This window comes from Sorex araneus, chromosome 2 (assembly GCF_027595985.1).
Source record: "Sorex araneus isolate mSorAra2 chromosome 2, mSorAra2.pri, whole genome shotgun sequence".
In the NCBI taxonomy this organism is placed as follows: domain Eukaryota; kingdom Metazoa; phylum Chordata; class Mammalia; order Eulipotyphla; family Soricidae; genus Sorex; species Sorex araneus.
This window is the reverse complement of record NC_073303.1, coordinates 360774474-360801790: the sequence shown is the minus strand read 5'-3', so window position 1 is coordinate 360801790 and position 27317 is coordinate 360774474. Positions and strand designations below refer to the sequence as shown.

The window sequence follows — 27317 nt, the reverse complement described above, 5'->3', positions numbered from 1 at the left end:
TTTGGGGTGATATCACCAACACCCACAGCCCAGAAGAGCAATGACACACCAGATTCCATCAATAAATATTCATAATAGTATTGTCTCCTCCCTCTTTTTTTTACACCTGCAAAACATTCAGGAATTTTTCTTCTCTATTGGCCTCTGAAGTTTTAGTTTATAAGTGAGAGTAGGGATAGAGGTAGGGGTTATCATTTAGAAGAAAGGCACATGCTCCATCTGCAACTGATCTATCAGTTCACAGTGTTAACCAAATCACTGACACTAAAGGACTATGTGAAGTTATACACAAATGCCCTGTATGCAGTGTGCAGGCAGCTATCTGATCTACTGCAGAAACACCATATGTCAGAATACAGTCAATAAGGTAAGGACATATTTAAAAAACAGCGTACTTTCTTTGAAAGAGGTATTGGACGTTGGCTTTATAATAACTGCTCTGCAGAATATTTTTTTAATTATGACCACAATTGTGTTTTGAATTTGAGAGTGACAGGAAGTTACCAAGCACGTTCATTTTATTTTTCAGCAATGTAAAGATTTCTGACGATTTATGAAAGGAAAAACTAACTTGTTTCCAAGGTCACCCTAATTGGGTTGCTGTAAATTAGAAAGAATTCACAGCAAAAGAAAAGAGGCAAACCTTTTCTGTATTACTTATGATCTCAAATGTGGACACAGAAAATGAGAATTAGAAAGGCAAAGGGAAAAGTCTTTTTCTCAGAAAGTTATATACAGGCATCAAATACTTTCCAAGGCAGAGCAATCAAATTACACAGATACAAAAAGTTTCCTAGAAGAAAATGAGCAGGTCAGAAAGACCTATGAATGTACTGAAGACTGCAGAGAAAAGTAGGATAGGACCTTAAGTGCCCCAGGTCAAATTGAAATCAGAGCAGGCAGATTATGTGTAGTAGGAACAGGGCAGATCAGCTGCACTCAGAAAGTTTGCCTCCAGGACCTGAAAGTTTAAGTTCATATATTCATGCCATTCTGAGACTTGCTTTTCTTCCCTATCCTTCATGGAGCATTTGGCATATTGGGTTTTTCTCTTTACAGAATGAATGGGGTAGTTTTCTGTAAGACTAGATTGCAGAAATTCAAGCAAAAATATCACTGTCACTGTATCACTGTCATCCCGTTGCTCATCGACTTGATCGAGCACCAGAAGCGTCTCTATGTGAGACTTGTTACTGTTTCTGGCATATCGGATAGACCACGGGTAGCTTGCCAGGCTCTGCCTTGCAGGCGGAATACTCTCGGTAGCTTGCTGGGCTCTCCGAGAGGGGCGGAGGAGGAGTTGAACCCAGGTCGGCCGCATGCCAGGGGAATGCCCAACCCGTTGTGCTATCGCTCCAGCACCAAGCAAAAATATACAATTTTATAAAACAAATATCTTTGATCTCCTCCTCCTTAACATGCAACACATTATAAGCCCCCTAGTCTCAATGTACATTTCAGAAACTGAGGAGAAGAGAGACAAGGGTGTGTGTGTCTGGCATGCACCCAACCTAGGTGCATCCTGAACATTTTCAGGTGTAGCCCTGCAGTCCCCCAAGCACTACTGGGTGGCCCTGGTGGCCTCCAGCATAGCAGGTCACAGCAGCATGACACCCTTGGGATCCAGCACTGAAGGGCTCCATTGGCCAATATCAGTGGGAGAGATCCAAGAACTCTCTGGCTCTCTGGGCACTGCTCGGGAGCTCCGACCCTGCCCCTACCCCCACGCTCTCTGCAAAGAAAAGAAGTCTGAGTGACAACAAGTATTATAAATCCTTTCTCCATCAGCCCCTTGACTGCATCCCTCACACCCAGCATCGTTGTAGGTGCTGGGAACACAGCGGTGACCCAAGCTGACCACATCTCCACTCTTGTGGACCTAAATCCCAGAGTGAGACGGTGGCCAATCCCCAAGTAAAACGACCAAGTAACTGCAAATTGTGAAAATTCTATGAAGAGTACAAAGGAGGGTGGAAGGTGAGAAAATGAGGGTTCTGCCTAAAATTAGCAAGGTAGAAGCTCTCCGAGGCAGTGAGATTTAGAACGGGAAGTTAAAGACAGGAAAGCCTGGATGTGCAGTCTCAACAAGGCAAGGAATCTGCACCGCATCGTGACTCATCTTCTCTGTAGCCCGAGAGAAAGATGAGCTGGGGAACACAAGGCTGGAATTTGTCTGGAGGTTTAGGTGGGTGTCAATTTCTCTATGCCTGTGGGGCTTGGTAGGTGTCAATTTCCAGGGCAATGGAGAGAGATCAAGTTTCCAGAGCGGGATAATCTGATTTGGGTTTTTTAACCATCACTCTGACTACTTCACTGAGAAAAAATTGGGGAGGCAAGAGCAAGGTGAAGAAAGCTGCGGAGACTAATCAGGATGGTTACTATAATTCCAGGCTAGAATTAAATAGCATGGGCCTTCAGAGAAGGTAGGAAAATTGGGAAAGTCTAGAGATACATTTTACTGTTTATTTATTTCTTTGTTTGTTTATCTGTTTATTTATTTTTGGATAATGCTCAAAATTGGTTACTTTGCCTCTGCAAGCAGGAGTTATTCCTGGCGGTGCTCAAGACACCATACGGGATCAAACTCTTATTTGCCATGTGCAAGGCAAGGACTCTAACGGCTATCCTACTGTTTTGGCCCCCTCGAGTTATATTTTAAAGGAGAACTAAGAGGATTTACTTGTGACTTGAATGTGAAGTCAGGTCAGGAGAAACACAAAGGTATCCGATTCCACGGCAGGTAGAAGAAGACAGATGTCAAAGATAAATCAATAGTATGTTCTAGGCATGGAGACTATGAAGATGTTACTGGCGCCCACTCGAGCAAATCGATGAACAATGGGATGACAGTGATACAGTGACGCACTGATGTTCTAGGCAGAGCTTGTATTTGATGTATAATGAAGAGCCAGGCAATTTTAGGAATGGGAGAAAAGGGGCAAAGCTAAGTATAAATATATGACATCAAATGCTAGAATACTGATTAAGATCACATAAAGTTTGTGTGCTAAAAGAGGAAGGCCAGGACAAACTCTGTTTATAGCAAGTACCTAAATGTTGGACATAGGAGCAGTAAGAAATAAATAAGATAGAACAGAAAGGGCTAATTAAATGAAGATTTGGGTAGGGAAAGCTATCAAGAAGCTGTGCAGAGAAAGTGCTCACCTGTGTTCAAAGATGCTGGGATATAGGGCAGGTAGGGGAATGGAAAACCATATCCGAATTTAGTATGTGGATAATATTGGAAACCCAGAGAAGAGCTGAGTGTCTGGGGAGGTAGAGGTGATACCCTGATGGGAGGTGTAGAGTGGGGATGAAAAATGAGGGACTGGAGATTGGACAGAGGTCCCAGGAGATGATTTCCAAAGGATTCACGCAGAATAAGTATACTTTCCCTGTGGCAACGTATGTGGTGGACTGTCGAATCGAGAGGGTGTTTTTATTATGAGCAACTATACCAAAGCAAGTTGGTATATTGGTGGCAGAGAGAGAAAAATTAAAAGAGGAATGGGAAATAAGAAAGGAGCGTCATAGCATTTGGAGAAGTAAATAGAATACAGAATCGAGTGTCCAAGTTGAATACTGACCTTGTTTAGAAGCAGAATACATGTTGCTTTGTAACACAAGGAAATGCAGAAGTTTCCCCATGGTTCTTGAGTAAATAAATAAGTCAATAAATGACTATCTGCAAAGTCAAGCTATTTCCATAACTGACATAATTGGAGATATTTTTTGGTATCCATAAAAATGTTCATTATACTTCTCTTCTGCCTTCTCTGAGCTCACTCTATGTAAACTAGGTATCACTTTGCATGTAAGAATCTCTTTGCCTAATTACTTATTAAAGCATTGGGGTGCTTGTCTCTTTCTTCCAAAGGTAAAGGAAACCTATATTCCCAGGATGGCCCTCACAGATTATCAGACATTTAACAGATATATGAGTAAAGTATGCTTGTAGCACTGTCACTGTCATTGTAGCACTGTCATCCCTTGTTCATCGATTTGCTTGACCGGGCACCAGTACTATCTCCATTGTAAGACTTGTTGTTACTGTTTTTGGCATATGGAATATGCCATAGGTAGTTTGCCAGGCTCTGCCGTGCAGGCAGGATACTCCCGGTAGCTTGCCGAGCTCTCCGAGATAGAGGGAGGAATCGAACCCAGGTTGACCACGTGCAAGGCAAAGGCCCTACCAGCTGTGCTATCGCTCCAGTATGTATTCATCAAATGTTAGATACATTTTGAGATGAAGGGCAAGGCCCTACCGCTGTGCTATCGCTCTGGTATGTATTCATCAAATATTAGACACATTTTGAGATGAAGGGCGGAGCCACACCTAGCTCAATGGTCAGGCATTACTACCTCTTGGTGCTCCAGTGAAGGATATACCTCTTGGTGCTCCAGTGAAGGATAACATGGGTTTGTCCTTTCACCTTGCCACAGGAATCTTAGGTGTATTGTCTTACTCCCATCACAGTGCTCCTATTCCTCTGTGTTTATTTGTGACTTCTTTCTTTGTGCTTTGTTAACTTGTAAATATTGTTTTTCTCTTCTCCTCAAGTCCTTTGCATAGTTAATTCAGAGCAATGTCTTTTTTGGACAGACATAAGAAGACAGTTAGTGCTATGCTTTTGTAACTTGGGAGTTAATGGACTCTCAGTGATATTACCTCCTGGCATCTGTTCTCTGAACTTAAGGCTCAGTTGCCCTAACTTCCTAGCATCCCCCAAAGCAGGGTCCTGTCGAGGGACTGGATGGACCCAGGGCAAGTGGTGAGGTATGTGCTATCCTGGCATTGAGATGGGTCTGGCCAAAGTGCCATAGTGCTTAACTATAAGTTAAGAGCATTGTCATGGACAAATTCTGTCATGATTTGAAAAGTAATAACTAGATTCGGACCCTGCTAGGGTTAGGAATGATTCATCTGACCTGAGCACTGTAGTCTGATTCTGTGGCAAGATGTCCCCAGGAGAGCCTCCAAACAATCATCCATATATCCCTTACTGTGTCCATACAAAAATAACTAGTATTAAGAAGTAGAATTAAGATGTTAATTAAGTTATTGGACTAAGCAGAAGAGAAAAACTATATTTACAAGCTAATAGAGCATAAAGAAAGAAGTTACACACATGAAAAAATGCTCCATATCGCTAGACATCAGGGAGATGCAAATCAAAACAACAATGAGATATCATCTCACACCACGGAATAAATTCTAAGATCAAGCCAGATAACGCTATTAGTGATATTAAAATTGCTCTGGATCTAATAATCCATGATTCACAAGCAACTGAAAACATATTTAGTCTCCAAACCAAAAGATGTGACTGCAGTACAGTTAAAACCATTAGCTTCCCATCCTCAAATCTAATCACAGGTGTTCTAAAAAGAGGGGAAAAAAAGAACAAAAGCCCCTCAGCTAACACAAAAGAACAAAACCTACTTCAGTTTTATTGAGAAAAATAAACTCTCAACTAAATTTCCACAACAATAATGATAAAACAGTGGCAGCACTAGCCATTTCTCAGTACCAGACCTGAAAGATAATGAATCTTGCCACTTGAGACTAAATTATGTGACAAAAAGCAAAAGCTTTATTCACACTCTTATTGAAGGTGAGCGTAAAACATAAGAGAAGAATTCATTTGTATTGGATATTGTACTAAAATTAATTTAAATGTGGATTTTAATTATAGAATGCAAGTCCATGATTAATTTAATTTTCCTGTCAATTTATAAGGATGCCTTTAGCTAATGAAGTACTTTTGATTAAAAAAATGCTTTATTGAAAAATATCATTTCTCTGATTTACTATGTGTTGGGTTTCTTTAATTATGCAAAAAATATTATTTGCACTTGACGTTGAATCCATTGCACAGGTAGAAGGCAAAGTCTATATTATAGTATAACCTACTATTTGTGAGGGAGCTGAAGATTAAAAAAAAAATCGTGTTTGGCTTTCTTGTCATAAATCTCTTTCCCTGTGTATTCAATACACACATGTGCATTGCTGATTAATGCTGAAATCCTGGCTGACATTATGATAAGCTTTGAAGTAATCCTGCCAGAAATGGGGGTTGGAAGACGGTGAGGTAACTGCCTTTTCTTGTAGAAAATATCTTAAACCAAAGGTTTGAGGCAAAGGAAGGAAAGGAGAGGTAAACATTGAAAGGGGAACACTTGAATATACAAAAGAAAATGTAACATAAGGGGAAAGAATAATACCAAAGAAGTATCCTTGAATAACCTTGTTGAGAAGATTGTGGAAAATAAGCCAATCTATGTAATCCCGTTAAAAATTGTTAGCTTAAGGCTTTAGTCACAGAGAAACTGTGTAATGAGATTAAACCAGGGAAGAAAACATGGTTGTCTGCTGCTTGTTGGAAGAACAAAACAAAGAAAGCAATAAATGGACAATTATAATCCTACTCCGCTCTCCCAAACCCTTCAGAAACAAAACAATTAGGAAAGAAGATCTCCTGATAATACAAAAGCCAAATTCCAGTCTCTTCCAGCTGCTCATTTTTGGAGAGAATGCATCTGTTTTTATTATTCACTTCCTAATGTTCTTTCTACTATTATGAAAGAATGATGTGACTTTAAAAGGAAAAATAGGATCTATTGATTATTCCCTCTTTTTTTTTTTTACAGTTCCTTTTCCTTGGTACCAGGAAGATGTGTCATAAAGTGTTCTACTATCTAATAGTTCTCTTCACTCCCAATTTAAACTCACCATATCGGGTTTCCTGTTGAGTTGCAACTTCTCAAAATGATCATACTGTTAATCAGTAAAAGAGAGTGAATGCAAGTACCAATGAAAATTTATTCATAAAATCAAATGGGTAGCCATTGAGCTAAAGCTATCAGATACCTGGATTATAACAAAGGCAGAAGACAGACAGGCTGGAAGAAGTCAGGTAGAGAGGATTAGAGAGGTTGCCCATGGCAATGAGATTTCGAAATGAATAAAACCAAGATATGATCTAAAAAAGGAGCTCCTATTATCAGTTCTTAAGTCCTGCAGAGGATGCCAGATGGGGATTCCTAGGGAGATGATTCCAAAAGAACTAAGGTCCAGTACAATTCTGAATGGAGACAGCCCCAACAGAGAACGCTGGACTCGCATTAATAAGGAGAAACTTTAGCAGAAACAAAAGGTCCATATATTAGTAGAGAAAAAGACCATCAAAAGTTTAAAGTCCTTCTCCCTTGGTAATGCCTGGGAATGGACTCTTAACCTCCTAGGAAGCCCCCAGCTTCAGCACTTTGGAACAGGGCCTATACAACCATCTTTTCAAAATAAAGCATTTGGGGGATCATGCACATCCCAGTAGGGGTTACATAACTAACCTTCATCTTTATCTTTATATGGTTCTCTATTCTCTCCCTTCATTCACAATTCCTAAATAAGTTTACTCTGCTTGCAATAATCCATACTCAAATTTCAGAATCCATTTACTCTACAGCAGTTCTTGTTCATCTAAGCTGCCAATTATTTATATTGAAGTTGAATGAATAATTGCCCATGGGATCATGCGTATTCCAGGGGCAAATATTTGGTCCTTAGTAGGAAAAATAAGGAATGATTCAAAATGATGGTAAAAAATGTATAATGGAAAATGTTATTATCAATCCTTGATATAGATTATATGCATTGGGAATAAATTTTATATTTTACATAAGATTTTACATATTTTACAATGGCCAACATCCAGGAACTTAAAAGCAAGCTCCCAGAAGCGCATCTCATAACCTACTTTTCCCTCTGGGAGAAACTAGCAAACTACTGAGAACTTCCTGCTCACATGGGACAGCCTCAAAAGCTTCCCATGGTATATCCATATGCCAAAGCCAGTAACCAGCTGAATCTCATTCCCCTGACCCTGAAAGAGCCTCCAATGCGGCATCATTGGGAAGGCCAAGAAGAGAGAGGCTTCTAAAATCTCAGGGTTAGGACGAATGTAGAGGTTACTGAGACCGCTCGAGCAACTCAACAATCAATGGGATTTTGTGATTCATGATCCGTGATACCTAAGATTAGTGTGTGACCACTTTCATTTTGCCACCTCTTCTACTTTTAATTTCTCCCTCATTTCCATAGAATAATAAAAATAATTTTATGGTTCACCAAGAAAAACCCAGTTTGGGGAGCGAGCCCATAATAAAGCAAGCACACTTAGCTAGAAATATAAATCAACAAGTTTGGGATGACGTATTTTCTGAAGGAGTTGCATTTCACCTTTATGGTAATGCACAGTAATTCTGAACCTTGAGCACCTCTTCAGAAGTAAGGCATGGGAAAGCCTTGGGTATCAGGTCATCGACTTCAAGACAATCCTGGTCCAGAAGCAAGGAGATCTCTTAGTATTCAAGTTCACACTTTGAATTATGTCCAGATGGGAATAAGGAACACCTAAGAGACCTAATAAGCAGAAACTTTTGTGAGCAAAGACAGATTCCTTTCTTCCTCCAAGCCTTTTGGATGGTGGCTATCATTCCTTTACACACAAATACATTCCCATTTGCACTACCCAACTGCTCTGCCTATGGTCCAACCCCGAAGCACAGAAAATGTATCACAGGATGAGGTGGTAAACTTTGGTATAAAGAGATGAGGTCTAGTGAATAAATGGGAGGGGAGAAAAAAAAGGACTTCCTCATTTAATTTTCATCTAATGAGCTCTCCCGAGACCCAAACTCTGCCACAGACTTATTCCTTTGGCAGCTTTCAGGAACAAAAGTTTTATCTCTGTTTCAAACTCAAGTTCCTTACCAGCACAGTTATTCAGCTGTGTGTATTAAGTGCTTCACAGTATAGTGTGACTATACCCCTTTCCCCAGAAAAATCCTGTTTGAGAACAATTGATTAATTCAGCCTGCTGGAATTTTAGCATTTGGACCCCAGCAGTGTCTAAATGTATTAACCAAAGTTAACCAAGAACTACAACAGTAGTTCGTGTCAACACGGTAATGAGAAAGCTGCTTTCACAGCCACTAGCCATGAAGTTTTGACCCGGAGTGATTATCTTCACTCTCCTACCCAGTCTTTTCCTGACCAATTCTTAGATCCAAAAGCCAGCAAGGGAACCAACAGTTCTGAGAAAGTCACTCGGGATTAAAAAATGTACTGTGAAATTTAAAATTTGGAACTTTCAGTATAAATGCAGATGCCTATGAAAAATTTATGCTTGGGAAGAGTTCTTGACGAGAATATTTCTCATGTAGCACCTTAAAGCAATATGGTAATACAGAAGTATATTACACAGGATAGTTGTGTAGAAAATAGTAGAAATAGTGTGGTAGTAGTATTATCAATAATACTACCTGCAATATTACTAATAGTGGTGGTATAGTAAGTAGTATAGTTGTAAGAAAATGTTAACATTCATTTTGTGCACTGGAAAGCCATAAAATACAGCTATGTTTCTTGAAAATTATCTACTTAAGATTGAGGGGAAAATTTGCAAAAAAAAAGTGCCAGTTGCTCTCCTCCCAGACGAGATCCAGAGCAGCCGCACACGAAACGGCTCTTCTGCTCCTTAAAGACCACGATCCTGGAGGGCTACTAACCACTTTTGGCACCCAGCGGCTTCTTATGGAAATGCATCTAGACTGTGAACTGAGCTACAACCCCACGCCGCCCTGCGGGGGGGAAAGGTTTTTCTCTTTCCACCTTTCCTTTCAGAGGGGGTGGTGGCAGCGGAGGCAGGGGCACTCAAGTGGCGACCACCATCTTCTAGAACTCACTACCCAGAAGTAGGAGCTTACAGTGACGCAGCACGCAGGAGATCTTGGGATGGGGGTGTTACCTGCATGCTCTCCGCCCAGAAGAGATCCGGAGCAGCTGCACACGGAACTGTGAACTGAGCTAAAATATCAGAAATCCAAAAGAGCTCATATATTCTTCATTCTCAGCAATGGAAAACAAATTACCAAATGCTTCCTTTTTAGCAGATCCGACTTTGGGGGAAGAAACTCCAAACAATAATAGTGAGTTTTTTGTTGAAATATTGAATGTGATCAAAGTAAAGTGAAAGTACAGTGAAATTTATCAGCTACATAGGCGGAGTGGGGGGCTGGGGAGATGGGGGCATGGGGGGAGGTATACTGTGGTTCTTGGTGGTGGAATATGTGCACTGGTGAAGGGATGGGTGTTCGAGTATTGTATAACTGAGACTTAAACCTGAAAGCTTTGTAACTTTCCACATGGTGATTCAATAAAAGAATTTAAAAAATAATAAAAAATAAAAACAAGCTAAGACAATAGTTTTTATTAATAAGGCATAACTTAGAAAATAAAGAACGTTAGAATATAGTTAGAAGATAATGCCATTTCTAGCACCAGACTCTCATGGAACCTGAGTGATTAAGTAGTTCAAGGAAAATGATAGGTATAGTGAAATGAAAAAAGATATGTTGCTTGGATAATTGTTGAAAAAAACAAATGTTCTATGGTTTGTGACTATGACTCAGTAACTGTATAAAATCTTCTTAGTAAAACTTGATAAAGCTATTTGGGAATGATTATTATATTAATTTACAGATATACAACTGTGAGTGTGGGCCCTGGACATAAAATTTAGAGAGACTTCTTTTTCTCCTCCTCCTCCTTTTAAAATTTCAGTTAAATACAACAATGATGCGGCTATAGAGTAGGATTTTCAGTCAAGGCAGAGGTCATGCAAAAAAGCATTTTATCCTGCATAATCTGTTCCATAATTATTAAGGACCAGTTGATGATTTTTAAAATAAAGTTATATTTGTTTGCCACTATGTTGGATTCTGATGTATACAGTTTCTTCCATCATAGATTTTATGATGCTATACATACTATTTTCTAACCTAGAGAATGGTAATAGTGACAACATTATTTTTTCTAATATAACTCAGTTTAATGATGCTATCTGCTGACACATGTATAGCAAAACAAAGTTTAGAACTTTAATAATTTGGAAAACCTAAACCTAAAAACTGTGAAATATTCCATTTAACATCGTTGGACTTATTTCCCCCAAATTCTTTGTTCAATATCCTGAATAAATTTAAATCATAATTAAAATTTTCACATTACGTATTTTGTGATGCCACTGAGCCAGGCCTTAAGCCACATATAAACTTGTCAAATGAATGAGAAGTTGTTTGATCAGGCAGCCAGCTTTTCAATTCTGAAACTGTAAATGCCAGCATAATAAATGGCCTCAAATACTAAACAAAATAAATTCCATTTTCCAGTTTTACTAAGAAGCACTGCTTTCATTTTATTTATTTATTTTTCATTTTTTAAGAAAAAATAACTCATATTTTTAGTAATATTTTAAAAAGTCAGAGCATGTGTAAAAGAATGATATGTCAATTAAGACAAATGAGCAACCTCTGCAATCTGGATTTTTGTGGTGAATTTATTTAAAATGGTGTCTAATATATACAAAAGAAAATGAGTCCAGGTTCACCTTGGGAATCACAATCTCAACAAAGAAAGAAAGAAAGAAAGAAAGAAAGAAAGAAAGAAAGAAAGAAAGAAAGAAAGAAAGAAAGAAAGAAAGAAAGAAAGAAAGAAAGAAAGAAAGAAAGAAAGAAAGAAAGAAAGAAAGAAAGGCAACATTGGGAATCAAAAGGAGTCTAAGTCTCTGAGAATGTCATCTCAGTGTGCCTTGGAAGTCTTTAGATTAACCTCCAATGACTGAGCACTGGTCTCCAGAGCCATTGGTCTAAGCATGTCTTGTCTTTCTCAAGCAGCCATAGCCCTTATTTCCATTTTAATTGAGATAATGTCATCTCAATTAATGTACATATAAGGACTATTAAGACTGAGCACCTTCAACTTTGCCAGGCTTTCTTCCCCCTTTATCTCTCATAATATCTCCTCTAGAACCTTTATCTGTTTCTAGGAATAATACACACTAGCCCCTCCTGTCACACATAACTCTGACAATGGTATTCACCTATTCTAATTCTATTACGCTCAACTGATGGCTTATTGGAAAGTCATTTGCCCAGAATGATATTACAGCTTTTACTTAAACCTTGAATGAATTTTCTTTTCTCATCTCTCTCACATATCACATCTAAGCATTTTCTCTTATGATTCTGCAGCACTCTCCTCGTGTTCAAAACCAGGCAAATGTTATATTGCCCACCTGCTTACAATCACATTCCAACATCCCTCCACCCCATCATATTAGGTATCTTCCACCTAGAGTAGCCCTCTCCAACCTTCCTCCACCTGCTGACCAGCATGCATCGTGCATGCCACCATACGAGCCAGCAGCAATAGCAAGCTCCCCGTGGCATATTCGATATGCCAAAAACAGTAACAAGTCTCACAATGGAGACATTACTGGGTGTCTCAACAGATATAAAACCCTTGGTTTTTTTTTTTTTTTTTGGTAATTGAGATAGTTATCCTTTAAGTTTCCTCTCTTTCAGGATGCAAATGTAACTGGCTTTTCAAGTCCAATAAAGAGACATGAAGTACAGATTATTTTTTCTTTTGCCTCAAACCGATTTCTAACATGCTCTGTCACATCACCCTCAATCTTCCCCTGGTGACATCTCTGCCATCTATGACTTTCCGGCTATCTTCAATTATAACAACAATCTCATTTAGGTAAGCAACTGTGATTCATTTCCAGGTATTAAAACATGACAGTCCATTTAAAATGAAACTGAGATCATATGCCTGGCCAGGACTCCTTGAGGTCATAAAAAATAAAGAATGGGAAACTCATAAACCAGTGGAGACAGGAAGACAAAACAACCAAAAGAAAAGCATAACGTTCTGCTTTGAATTCTAAACTAAAGGGGAAAAAAATCATGAAATCCAAATTAGTTTGAAATTGTGTTACTAGAAATTGTAGCAATGGCAGGTACTTAGAGTCAGTCTAACGTGAGGGGTCACCAATGGGGGAGAAACCTAGTGAGGGCTATGTGAAATCTTCTGTTCTGCATTTGAATTTTTCCATAAATTTCAAATATTAATTTTATGTTAAAATTTGGACCACATGTATGATTCTAAATTTCACTCCACTCCATCCCCCATTCTCACATCCTGTTATGACTATGTTAGCTACATGCCAGGAACGATTACTGGATTCTAGAAGGGTATGCATGATTATCTACAGAAACTCATCCCAATTAAGCTATCCTAATAAAAAGGGTAGTTTTTACTAAATGCTAATAAAAAGATGGTTTAAAAGTTCCACTAACTCTCCTCAAGAATATCAATGGGCATAACTTGAGCTTGGGATCAGTAGTGAAGGAAAACGTTCTGATACCAAACTTAACATAATGTGACACTGGATTATACAAAAACGATCAAGGCACTGACGCAGATATATTTAAAGCTTGAGTAGATATTGATTTGCATGACAGGAGATCAGTTCTGCCTGAAATCAGGGAAGAGATTTAATAGCTTCTCAAGGCATCCCATTCTTTTCATGTATTATCTGCGAATGTCATTTTCAAAAGGGAGCTTTCTCATCACCTTGAATCTTCAAAGGACAATTACAAGGACATCTAAATGGCAAAGAAGCTTTGGAATGAATGTACCCTTCCAAGTATCTGCCCTGAGGGCAGGGCAGGAAGAGTCACCTGTTTCTTAGTAATCAAAACATCCATCAGAACCTTAGGATGCTTCCTAGAATTTCAGTGGCTCAGGGTTATGCTCCATTCCGGAACTCTTTTACTTAGTCTCCCGTGCAGCTCCCATCTCTCAGAAATGATGATTTTACTAGGAATTAATATTTACTGATGTAGTTAATGTTTCAGTGATTTGCAGCTATCCAACTTTTAAGAGAATTGTGATCACAGAGAAAGAAGGCTGACATTTCCATGACATTTCTGCTGAAAGGGAAAAAATGATTTCTGCTTCTTTTTTAATCCATCACCGACTTAGAGGAAAAGGGAGGTGAAAGTGTCTTCTCTTAGTTGCCACTATGGATGACATGCCCTAATGCCAGCTTTTTTGTTTCCATTTTCTCAAACATCTTATGTTCCCCTGATACTTCCAGCTGTGGATACATTATAGAGACACTTAAGTCATCAGGCTGTTGAAATCTGAGACTTTTCAGAGAGAATACACTTTATATTCAAGGATTTTATTCACTGTGGGACTTTCTTTCTGGTCTTGTTTTCATTATTGACGGGGGAAGTGTTTGCCAATTTCCCTTTTTTCATGTTTTCCCCCCTGACATATTTAAGGAGGAAAAAAATGCGAGACACATCAGGTTCTGTAAGGAATGCAGAGCTCAGGTATTCTCCGGAAGGTAAATGTCAAAATGCATATCTTAGACAAATTGTTCTTGTAGTTGTCATGGTTTTCTAAAATGACTCCTCACTATTTTTACTATTTTAGATGTAGCTGAAACGATTGGGTTACCACACGGACGTTTCTTTACTCCGAGGAAAGCAGAATGCCCACAGACATTTAGGAAATCTCCTTCCTCTAGAGAGCTGTGGCTCATGACACCCATCTATTTTAGAAGGTGAACCTGGAGTTTGGACGGAATGCCACAAATTGATCAGTCACCCTTGAGGAAGAGTTATTATATTGGCAACTCATTCGAGCACAGTTTGTTCTCTCACCAATTGAGAGTCATCATTTTATTTTAAATAATATCACCAAGTTATTTTTCCTAAACATAGAAGAGAATGTATGTCACACGCAGGGACATCCACAGTGATACAAGCAAGGATTGCTATTGCAAAAGATGACAGTGAAAAAGGGGAAGTCAATGTGCAGTGCTGGGTGTGGATAATATATCCTGGCACCACCTGGGAACCAAACATGAACACTCTTCCAATATTTCTGTTTTGATCTGCAGGGTGATTTCTTGTGCCCTGGCAACAAAGGGATGAAGTAGCTTTCTTAGGGTTGGATTAAAGTCACTAGTATCATGATAGCATGTGTTTTTTCATTTGCTAAGAGTAGTTATTCATTTGCTAAGAGTTGTTATTATGCCTGGATGTGATCATAGTTAACTGATTAATTAAGCTAATGCATGGTCTTGGAGGGTGGGGTGAGGTGGGGAGGACAAGACAATGAGGAGCTCAATGGACAGAAGTAGAAAAACAGATCAAGTCTTAGGCCTCTTGATTTCTATTCTAATGCCTACTAATTAGCAACTCTTTAAAAGTGCCTTATTGGGTGTTGTGATTTGCAATAGGGGTAATGAATGGCCATGAAGGGGCACTGGTGGAGGAATGGGTTCTCAAACATTGTATGACGGAAACACAAGCATGAAAATATGTAAATCTGTAACTGTACCCTCACGGTGATTCACTAATAATAATAATAAACTAAAAAAAGTGCCTTATTGGCACCAGAACAATAGGACAATGGTTAAGGTGTTTGCCTTGCATGCAGCCACCAGGGTTCAATCCTGACGTGCCATCTAGGCCCTGGAGCAATGCCAGGAGTAATTCCTGAGAGCAGAGAGCCAGGAGACACCTCTGAGAACTGTCAGGTGAGACCCCACAAAAGCCAAAAAATAAATAAATGAAAGTGCCTTAATGGGAGGCACTTAATGGATTGGAGCAATAGCACACAGCGGGTAGGGCGTTTGCCTTGCATGCAACTGACCCAGGTTTGATTCCTCAGTACCTCTCAGAGAGCCCGGCAAGCTACCAAGAGTATCCCACCCAAATGGCAGAGCCTGGCAAGCTACCTGTAACAGCAACAGTAGCAGTAACAGCAAGTCTCACAATGGAGACATAACTTGTGCCCGCTCAAGCAAATCAATGAACAATGGGACAACAGTGAGACAACAGTCTCCATTGTGAGACCTGTTGTTACTGTTTTTGGCATCTTGAATATGCCATGAGTGGCTTGCCAGGCTTTGCTGTGCGGGCGGGATACTCTCGGTAGCTTGTCAGGCTCTCCAAGAGGGGTGGAGGAATCGAATCCGGGTCTGCTGCATGCAAGGCAAACGCCCTACCTGCTGTGCTATGGTAAGCTTCCTAATAAAGACAGCTTTCGATTTCTATAGTATCTGGACATTTGTTATTTCCTTAGTAAGTTTCTTCACATCCCACATATGAGGGAGGTCATTCTGCATATATCCTTCTCCTTCTGACTATCTTCACTCATCATGATGCTTTCCAGATACATCCATGTAGTAGCAAATCACATGATTTTGACTTTTCCAATAGGCAAGTATTATTCCTTTGTGTTATGTATGCACGTGGTTTCTTTATTCAGTTCTCTGTGTTTGGATGCCAGGGAGGTTTCTGTCATTTTGCTATTGTGAAATGTGCTGCAACAAACGTAGGCAGGCAAATGTCCTTTCTAAGTGCGTTCTTGAGCTTTTGGGATCTATACCAAGAAGTAGAATCACTGACTTCACTCAGCATGATATCCCCTAGCGTGATCCGTATCACAGATTAAAGCTACATAACAAGAGAGCAACAAAAATGACAAAGGCAACACAACAGAACTGATCTACAAAACTGAGCTGGTGAGGGTGGATGTGAAAGGTGGGGGCACTGGGAACCTTAGAGAGGGACGTGTGTACACTGGTATTGGGCATGATGTTGGAAATTATAATCACAGGGAACCATCATTAATGGTATTATAAATCATAGTGCCTCAAATCAATTTTTTAAAAGTTTTTAAAAATCTATAAAAGAAATAATACCTTCATGGAGAAAAAGATCACACACACATATGAGCAAAGTGTTAAGTCAGAATTTATAAGATTTTTGATTTTCATTTTGACTTTAAAATTAATTTTGGCCTTCAAGAAAATTAAAAAAACATTTAAATATATACGCTAGGGCTGGGAGATAGTCACTGTTACTGTCATCCATTGTTCATCGGTTTGCTCACGCAGGCACCAGTAACGTCTCCACATTGTGGGACTTGTTGTAACTGTTTTTAGCATATCAAAAATAGTGGAAAACAAAAAAAAGTGGAATTTCTGGACCATATGGATGCCCAATACCTAATATTTTGAGAAGGGTCTTATTTTTTTCCCTGAAAGGTTGGATCAGTTGACATTCCAGCAGCAGTGAATGGGGATCCTTTCCCCCATTCATCCACATCAACACAGATCATTTCTGTTCTTTGTACTGAGTGCCAGTCTAACTGATGTAAAATGATATCTTACTGTTGTTTTGGACTGGAGCGATAGCACAGTGGGTAGGGCATTTGCCTTGCACGTGGCCGACCCTGGGTTCAATGCTTCCATCCCTCTCGGAAAGCCTGGCAAGCTACCAAGAGTACCCGCCCAAAAGGCAGAGCCTCTCCAGCTACCCATGGTGTATTCGATATGCCAAAAAACAGTAACAAGTCTCACAATGGAGACATTACTTGTGCCCGCTCGAGCAAATCAATGAACAAAGGGATGGCAGTGCTACAGTGCTACTGTTGTTTTGATTTGCATTTCCCTGATGGCAAGCGATGCAGGTACTTTTAATATACTTCTTAGCCACCTCTATGTCTTCTTTGATGAAGTTTCTGTTAATTTCTTCCCAGGTTTTTTTTTTTTTTAATGGGGCTGGTTGTTTTTTTCTTATTAAAATTTTCTTATTGAATTTTTTTCTTATGAAATCAGTGATATATATATATATATATCTACCTAATTCTTCTGAGTAAAATAGAAATTTATTTAAACAGAGTAGCTCAATAACTTTCCAGTAAATCTAGAGTTTTTCAGATATGATCCATAGTATTTTGTTGCTTATTGGTTTGGGTGCACAGGCTGGGGGGCATTGCTGGCTGTGCTAAAGAGCTATTCTTGGCTCTGTGGTTAGAGATTACTCCAGGCAATTCTTGGGGGACCAGTACTTTTCTAGGGATCAAATGAGGGCCACCTGTATGCAACATAATCTCCTGTACTACCTCTTTAGCCCAACTCAGATTTTTTGTTTCTTTGTTTGTTTGCTTGAGGGCCACACTTGGTGATAATGAGAGCTTACTCCTGACTCTGTGCTCATGGATACTCTGGGCAATAATGGTGAGGCATAAATGCACCAGAGATCAAAATAGGGTCAACCTCATGCAAGTCAAGTCCATTATCTCTCTGACATCTTAATAGTATTTTAAAGGAAAGAAATGTAAGCAAACATTTCCTTTAGAAAATAGTGCATTCACATACATTTCGACAATAAAAGTCTTTGTAAGTGTGGATGGTAATGGTAATGGTCTTTATTTTATTTCATTCAAAATACAGAGAACCATGAAAAATGGATTGTTTAATCAGTTATGTTCTTACAGATATGTCAATTTATATGAGGTATCTATATCCTCTAGTATTTTCATCTTTTGTTTTGAAAAATAAATTCATAACACAGAATTTGGCAAAGATTTCTTTCAGGTGCCCTTATAAATACAATAAATGATGAGAATTCTATATATTGGGACCCCTAGAACAATTATTTTGCTGAAAATAATAGAAATACTTAAAGTCAGGATTTCCAGAAAACTAGAATATAGCAGGATCTCTGGAAGTTGGTACTCGGGGTCATTATGCAAAACCAAGAATTTTGGCTCAGTTAACTCCAAGCATCATCCAAAGGTGCTAAGGGACCTTAAGTCAGTGTCAGTGCCAGTGACAGGGATGTCTAATAAATGATAACTAGAAATGGAGTGATAGATTTGCTTAAACCACCTGGAAAAACAGCATTTGACATAAACAAGACTCCTCTTTAGTCTGGGTTCTGATATACTTCCAGCCCTCTAAACACATGCTGAATTAGTAGCAAGGCAAGAATTTCCCATTGGATAAATTCTTTTCATTTTCTTTGTCTTTAATCCTCTGATCAGTAGTTCCTATTTCTAAGAACCCTGTTTTTGAAATATTCCTTCATGATGAATTGCATTCTCTGAATTTGCACCCTTGAAAAAGAGGTAAAGCATATTGAACAGATGAATCAAATATTCCTACCTGTCAAAAAATAGAAAAACACACCTTTATATTTATTTGCATTTGCAAGTAGATGTCTCAATCGGTGTGAGCCTGGATTAATATTTTATAAAAATATGTTGCATTGACTCAGTCTGAACACTGTACAGGGCATCACCTTGCACTATGAACTTGTCTGATTAACATTGAGCTACAAACCAGAAACTGAGTAGGCAGTGAGAATATGCGGCCAAAAATTAAAGCCGCTCTCTTTAAAACGTCTCACATTCTTTCAGTTTTGCTCAACAAAAACTTGAGATTGAGTCTTTAATTAGTACCCAAATTTTGTAGGGACCTCATATTTAATTTGATTGCTTGAAATTTATAGGACATTAGGAAATATATATTCTTAAGTAGGGGGTCACACAAATTCTGCCTATTGGAGTTCCGGTGTTGAAATGGTAACACAAGAAGATCCTAAAGTCCTAAAGTTGGGGTCGGAGTGATAGTACAGTGGGTAGGGCGTTTGCCTTGCACGAGGCAGACTAGGGTTTAATCTTTGACATCCTATGTGGTTCCCCATGCACTGCCAGGAGTAATTCCTGAGTGCAGATCCAGGAGTAACACCTGAACATCGCTGGGTGTGACTCAAAAAGCTGGAAAAAAAAGAGTATTTTCAATGAGGCCAGAGTGATAGCACAGTGGGTAGGGCATTTGCCTTGCACTCAGCAGAACCGATTTGATTTCCAGCATCCCATATGGTGCCCCGAGTACCACCAGGAGTAATTCCTGAGTGCAGAACCAGGAGTAACCCCTGTGTATAGCCGGGTGTGACCCACTGTCACTGTCACTGTCCTCTCCTTGTTCATCAATTTGCTTGAGCGGGCACCAGTAGGTTTCCATTGTGAGACTTATTGTTACTGTTTTTGGCATATCGAATATGCCATGGGTAGCTTGCCCAAAAAGCGAAGAAAAAGAAGAAGAAGAAGAAGAAGAAGAAGAAGAAGAAGAAGAAGAAGAAGAAGAAGAAGAAGAAGAAGAAGAAGAAGAAGAAGAAGAAGAGGAGGAGGAGGAGGAGGAGGAGGAGGAGGAGGAGGAGGAGGAGGAGGAGGAGGAGGAGGAGGAGATCGAAGAAGAAGAAGAAGGAGGAGGAGGAGGGAGGAGGAGAAGAAGAAGAAGAAGAAGAAGAAGAAGAAGAAGGAGAAGGAGAAGGAGAAGGAGAAGGAGAAGGAGAAGGAGAAGGAGAAGGAGAAGGAGAAGGAGAAGGAGAAGGAGAAGAAGAAGAAGAAGAAGAAGAAGAAGAAGAAGGAGAAGGAGAAGGAGAAGGAGAAGGAGAAGGAGAAGGAGAAGGAGAAGGAGAAGGAGAAGGAGAAGGAGAAGGAGAAGGAGAAGGAGAAGGAGAAGAAGAAGAAGAAGAAGAAGAAGAAGAAGAAGAAGAAGAAGAAGAAGAAGAAGAAGAAGAAGAAGAAGAAGAAGAAGAAGAAGAAGAAGAAGAAGGAAGAAGAAGAAGGAGGAGGAGGAAGAGGAGAAGAAGGAAGAAGAAGGAGGAGGAGGAGGAGGAGAAGATCCTAAAGTCTCTATTAGCTTGCATCTGTGAGTAATGACTTGGAGCAAAGTCCCTACCCATCTCTTTCAGACACAGTGTGGCTGTTGTATTAAACAGCTGAGAGCTGAGATAAAAATGTTTATTGTTACTGAAGTATACCTAAGCCATACTGATATACAGATCAAATATTACCTCCAAATTCAAATATTACCTCCAACAATTTGGCGTAAGTAAAGATTTATAGACTTATACAAAGATCTAGTCCCTGACTGTGAAAATTCTCAATGACCTTGCAAAGGGAAGAAGTCACAAGCAATAACTATACCACAGCTTAACCACAGCCTCACTTCTTAAAATCCAGTATGCTTGAAATCCAGCATGCTTCATGTCTGTCCCCCCACCCTACTCTGCAGTCCCGTATGCTCTGCCCCCTATAGTAAAAAAGTTGCTTGCACAAGTAGACTAGATAGTTTCTTTTAAAAATCTATATAAAAATAAATGAGTTCTCCCTTTGAACTCTTATTTCCATCAGTACCTAACATTTTTTCTATGAATCCCACTTGAATGAATCCTAGATAATAGAGATCCTTATATGCTGTGAAATATTTTGTCATTCATCAAGTACACCTGGGTGCTTCATGCCATCTTAAACCTGCGTCTCTTCAACTGGACTATCAAACCCTCGAGAATAATGACTATGGACCTGTGTGTTTTTGCAGAGGGTACTAAATTTTAGTTATTTTAAAACACCTACTTGACATCAGATTCTACCTTTAGTTTTCATTGTGTTATTATTATATATCTATCTATCTACATTCTTGTTATCCATCTACTGCCCAATAGAATAAGCATAAAATTTCACTGTATACATACATTTGTTAAGTGCTACTTTCAGTGGTGCTCCCATCAGGGGCCCATGCAGTGCTGGATACCTAATAAAAGTCTTACACACATTATGCATGATTTGCATTGTACAAGGTTCTGGATCTATCTAGTTCCTGGCACCCTGCATACAATTCATTGTAGATACCTATTTGCAGAGAGTCTCTTGCCCCTGCGCCTGGCTGTCTTCCCTGGGGCCCCTCGGAGCAAGTGGGCTTCAGTTTCCTTCCCCACCCAGAGCAGAGTTTCTGAGGCCAAAGACCTTCGGAACCCAGCCACAGTCATGCTCAAGGCCCCTCTCCACATGTTCAGATGAGCCTCAGGCATGAAGGAGCCAGCAGAGAAACCCAGGTGTGTGGGGCCCAGGGCTGAGACCTCCAAGCCTGCTTGGATCGGGACTGGGCCCCTTCCACCCAGATTCCCCATTTTCCAGTAGCTAGGAGGTCACACTCAGGGACTGCCCCCAGTGCCGTGTAATCCCACCAACATCCAACATCCAGAGCCTTTAAAACCAAGCTCCCAGGAGCTTGGTGGTCTAGCTCTTGTGGCCTAGTTCTCCCTCTGAGAGAGCCTGGCAAGCTGAGAGTTTTCTGCCCACATGGGAGAGCCTCGCAAACTCCCCATGGTGTATTTATATGGCAAAACTAGTAACAATGGTGGGCACATTCCCCTGACCCTGAAAGAACCTCCAATGTCGCCTCATTGGGAAGGATGAGTAAAGAAAGGCTTCTAAAGTCTCAGGGCTAGGACAAATGGAGATGTTACTGAGACCACTCAAGAAATTCGACAATTAACAAGATGATGATGATGATGACTTATTTGCTAAATTTGTATTTTTATAATTTATATTGTGACTAAATACACATATTTACCCTTATGGATGTTAGCCTGCAATGTAGTTACCCTTATATGTATTGCTAAATATATATGATACACTATCAAAATAAATTTATAATTTACATATTTGTCTTATTAAGCCAACCATCTATTACTAGTATCAACCGCGATGCTATATATTAATAAACATACCATTTGTGCTAAAATGCTTTGGTAGAATGATTTTACTTGAAGAAAAAAAATGACAAGAGAAAATAACTTTATGTTTGATGTCAAACAGGTATTAGATAAGTCCAGTACCTCTGGCTCAAAAGCAAACACATTAATCCTCAGTGAAAAATAATACATAACATTAATATATAACATTTTGAAATGAAATCAGTAAATTTGGAATTGATCAAATTATGTATCATTTGATATCTATTTATTTGATATATATTCTCTGCCAATTACCTCACATATTTAAAGCATTAAAGAGAGAAGTTATTTTCTAGGTTAGGCTACTCTATTCCACATACAACCACTTCTCTCCAGATGTTGGTACTTCATTATCTTTTTCAAGATAAGAAGGACTTTTATTTGGTTTGACTGCAGGTTAAATATGGGTTAACATATCAAATTTTCTGAATTCGACTCTCCAGCCTTTTCCTCCCCTGACGTAGTGATTATTGGAGCCCACAATGAAATGGAATGCCCGTAAGTAAGAAAGTTTAGTTGTGCTTAGCTATCGAGACAGATGTCAGAACATCTGACAAGTGTTGCAGTGGCAGAGACCTACCTTATTTTCTAGGGGATGAAATAATAGTTATAATTTCTCATACATATATATTGCATTTCTTATACACACACATGCACACACGCATGTGTGTGTTCTTAAGGCATCTTCTAGGATTGGATTTTCAGACTTATAAAGAATTTGAGAATCGATTCTTGATTTTAAATAATGTTTCCATTTGCCTTAAATATTCTTTAAAAATCATTTAGTTCTTTAAAATATTATCTTGAAGATTAAGTGACAGAAATAAACTTTACAGAAGATGTTCATGATTAATCCTAAAGAAATATTGCCTGAAATCTTGGACTTTGTTTAGTCTGGAGCTTACGGTCTTTTTAGTATTAAAATATAAATGACTTGAAAAAATACACATTTTGTTCATGTCCCTTTCATTGACAGAACCAGGGTCATCAAGTCCTAAACATTACCCATATCAGGCTGCATATGACTATTGATTTGATTTTGGAAGGGTGCAATGGTAGACTGAGTTCTGAGTTTAAATGCAACTTTCCCATTACCCTTACTCAGTGATTTCCCTACTCAGGGAACAGTCACTCTCTGACATACCCAGTGGAGTGCGGTCAGTACGAGAACTCTAGGCAGGAGAGCACTGCCACACACTGAATCCAACAGAGCATGCCCCAGCCTCTAAGTCAGCATGTGGCAGAAATACAGTTGTCCACGTATAAACGTACATTTGTCACACTTAGTGTTTCTTATTCCCTTCTGAGCAGATTCTGATTAGACTATATTTTATGGAGTCCTACATTTCTAAAGTACTCTTTTCCCCACTATCTGGTATTATAATCATATCAGAAAATAAATTTCTGACTTAATCTTAGTGACCGAAAAAGCAGTTGAGAAAGCCTAACAAATTGAATGCAATAGTTTATTAGTTGTAATTTCTGCCTCTTTCCTGGTGTAGTTGTATCTCTTTAGAAGAAATGTCATGTAACAGTAGGAGAATAATTTCCACTGCCTCTTGCAAACATGTCAGTGACCTATTTTTCTTCCAGAATATTAAAAGTAGTGTATTAAATATAGTAAATAATTTTCCATTTTTTCCATTCTAGTGCTTAATTGTTTGCAATATGCTTGCATATGTATTTTCATGTTTATGTTTCAAAACAGAGTAGCCCTTATGGTATGTATAATAACCCCATTGTATGTATAAGGAAATGAGGTTCTGTTGCATGACAAGCCAGTGACTAAAATACTGAACTTAAATTGGAGATGAATGATACAAGTTCTATTTATTATTCGAGAACCTCAGCTCCATGACTGTCATCCCATTGCTTATCGATTTGCTCAAGTGGGCACCAGTAATGTCTCAGTTGTGAAACTTGTTGTTACTGTTTTTGGCATATCAAATACATCACGGGTAGCTTGCCAGGCTCTGTTATGCGGGCGGAGTACTCTTGGTAGCTTGCCAGGCTCTCCGAGAGGGGCAGAGGAATCGAATCCGGGTCAGCTGCGTGCAAGGCAAATGCCCTACCCGCCATGCTATAGTAATTATACTGCTAAAATCAGATAACAGTGTGAATTAAATATATGCCAAAATATGTATTAAGTGTCCATGTTTCCCTAATTCCTTTGAGATACACAAACAGGCAATGCCTCCCTTTGCTTTTTAAAATGTTCAAAGAACAATTGAGGAAATAGTTTGTTGTGATCATATGAAGTAAATTACAAGTTTAATGGGATTCATAAAATGCATCAGAACAAAAGAATATCAGTGATAGCGAAGTTGGAAATTCTATTGAGTGACTACCCCATTCCTCCTGGACACCTTTTTATTCGCCTCTCCCAGGAAGCAGGAGAGCCCAAGCTTTCCTTGTTGCTAGAAGTGGACAGAGCAAGAATGATTCTGATGTACAAGATGCAGAACAAGTGCAAGCCTCAGGGAAGAATTTCTAGTACAATGTTTTCCTTCCCCACTTAAAGGGGGGCAGAGTGGAACCCTCAGCTGTTCTTCATTCTTTCTACTGTGATACACCATGTAAGGCAGTAGATGAAGTCTGTGTATCTCTGATTGTGTGTGTATGCTCTCTCCCCTCAGGGTTTCTTGAGGAGTTTTACAGTTCTTTAAATATAACTTGGAAGGGATTGGAGAGAAAGCTCGAAGGGCCAGTACACATGCTCTTTATATATGAGGCCCAGCATTTAGTTCCCATGTAACCTCCTAGCCTCGCTGCCAGGACCGACGTCTGTGGGTGTTGGCCTAGCGGCTCTTAGCAATGCTGGGCTTGAGCATCCATGATGGAACCTCATTAGTCAAGTGCCCTAGTGGTGCCCCAATAGTATACTTACCACCCCAGGCTCCCCGACAATCATGGAAAGCAAAATTTTTAAGTATCTCTTATTTTGATATTTTCTCTAGGTCTTTATGATGTTTATGACCTGTCCACTTTCCACCTTTCCTCTTTCAATAGTTTTCCTATATTCCTTTTTCTTTTTAATGGTCACATTCTGTGATACTCAGGTATTACTCTGGCTCTGCACTCACGAATTACTCCTGGCAGTGCCTGGCGGACCATATGGGATGCTGGGGATTGAACAAGTGGACCATGTGCAAGGCAAATGCACTACCAACTGTACTATCACTCCAGACTCCAGCCTTTATGTTTTCCTCCCAAATTCTACTTTTTTGCTAGAGTGATAGCACAGCGAGTAGGGTGTCTGCCTTGCATGCAGCTGACCTGGATTCAATTCCTCCATCCCTCTTGGAGACCCCGGCAAGCTACCAAGAGTATCCCGCATACATGACAGTGTCTGGCAAGCTACCTATGGCATACTTGATATGTCCAAAACAGTAACAAGTCTCACAATAGAGACGTTACTGGTGCCCGCTTGAGCAAGTTGATGAACAATGGGATGACAGTGCTATGACAGTGCAGTGCTTAAATTTTAGAGTTTGAAGGAAGTTGAGGATCACATCATTGCTTTTCCTTCATCTAATGAACAAGAGTTTCAAAGCTAGAAGGTCAGTGAACCAAATTCCTAATTCTAGTTAGTCAGCTCTAGTTAGAACTAGAAGCAGTATACATTAAAATCTCAACTAGAGAGCTGTGCCTATTTTCAATTAGCATTACTTGATTTTCAGTAAACTTAATTTTAATATGAGCGTTCCATTCTTCATCTCTGAAGACTGAAGCAGTCAGTTCTGAACTGGTCCCTGTCATAGCATTTTTTTCCCCATATAGTTTGTTTCCTTTACTGAATCCTGTGAGATACAAAGGTGTCTTGTTTGAGTTCCAGTCATACAATGATCGAACACCCATCCCTCCACCAGTGCACATTTTCCACTACCAATGTCCCCAGTATCCCTCCCTAAAAAAAAAATCTGAGCGCTCCCCCTGCCTTTATGGCAAACAATTTCCCCCCATACTCTCTCTCTACTTTTGGCCATTATGGTTTGCAATATACATACTCAGAAGCTATCATGTTTGATCCTTTATCTACTTTCTGCACTAATAGAGATTGTAATAGCATTTTAAGGTGCTACAAGGTCACTGTGAAGCAGTGATGCATGAGCTACATGCTAAAATCATGGAGTTTGATTCTTTAAAAGTATAACTATTTTTTCTTGTTTCTTTGCTTTTGGGATAAACCCAACAATATCAGGGGTTACTCAAACCTCTGCGTTCTGTTTGATGGCTACTTCTGTTAGTGCTCAGAGGACCATGAGGAGCTGTGTAGTGAACCTAGGCCTTCACTATGTAAAGCATGTGCTTAATCCTTTGAGCTATTACTCTGCCACTACTTATTTCTTGGCAACATAAATACGAGACTTTTCAAAGCTACTAATTGATAGGTAGGAAAAACCTGTCTATAATCTGTGTGATAGCACAGCGGGTAGGACGTTTGCCTTGCACTCAGCTGACCCAGGTTCTATTCCTCTGCCCCTCTCAGAGAGCATGGCAAGCTACCGAGAGTAATTTTCTTGCAAAACTACAATGATAAATATTGACACAAAGCAAGAGAAATTCACCTAAGAGAAAATGTTTTAGCACCTGGGAGAAGTGATAAAGCCGTTAATTTGTAATAAGAAAAGCTATAAGGTGTGGAAATTACTGAGAAATGTATTCATTGAGTACGTCAGGATTTAAGAAATGAACCAGAACAAAATACACATTTTGTGGTAATACAAAATTGCAAAAAGAGCTAAGAACTCAAGCACTGGTGACACAATAACACTATAAGGAATAGTAAAACATCATATGAGGGGGGGCATATAGTAGTTTAAGAAACTTTTACTAGTAACTGAAACCTCATGAACTGCTATACTACAGAGAAAAAAAATTCAGACATACTTGACACTAAAAGTACAGAGAAGATAAAATCAAACTCCTTCAATTTGTTATCAGAGTCTTTAAAACTATAAGGCAAGCTATCTGGAGGGAAACTATGAATAAGCTTGGATAGTTGACAGTCC

The 27317-nt window shown here is 39.3% G+C and overlaps 1 protein-coding gene across 1 annotated transcript in view; it reads right to left on the bottom strand.

Annotated features, from left to right (window-relative positions):
• The window catches only part of DCC (DCC netrin 1 receptor), a 1194095-nt gene that overhangs the window by 893145 nt on the left and 273633 nt on the right, over positions 1–27317 (bottom strand). The window lies entirely within an intron of this gene.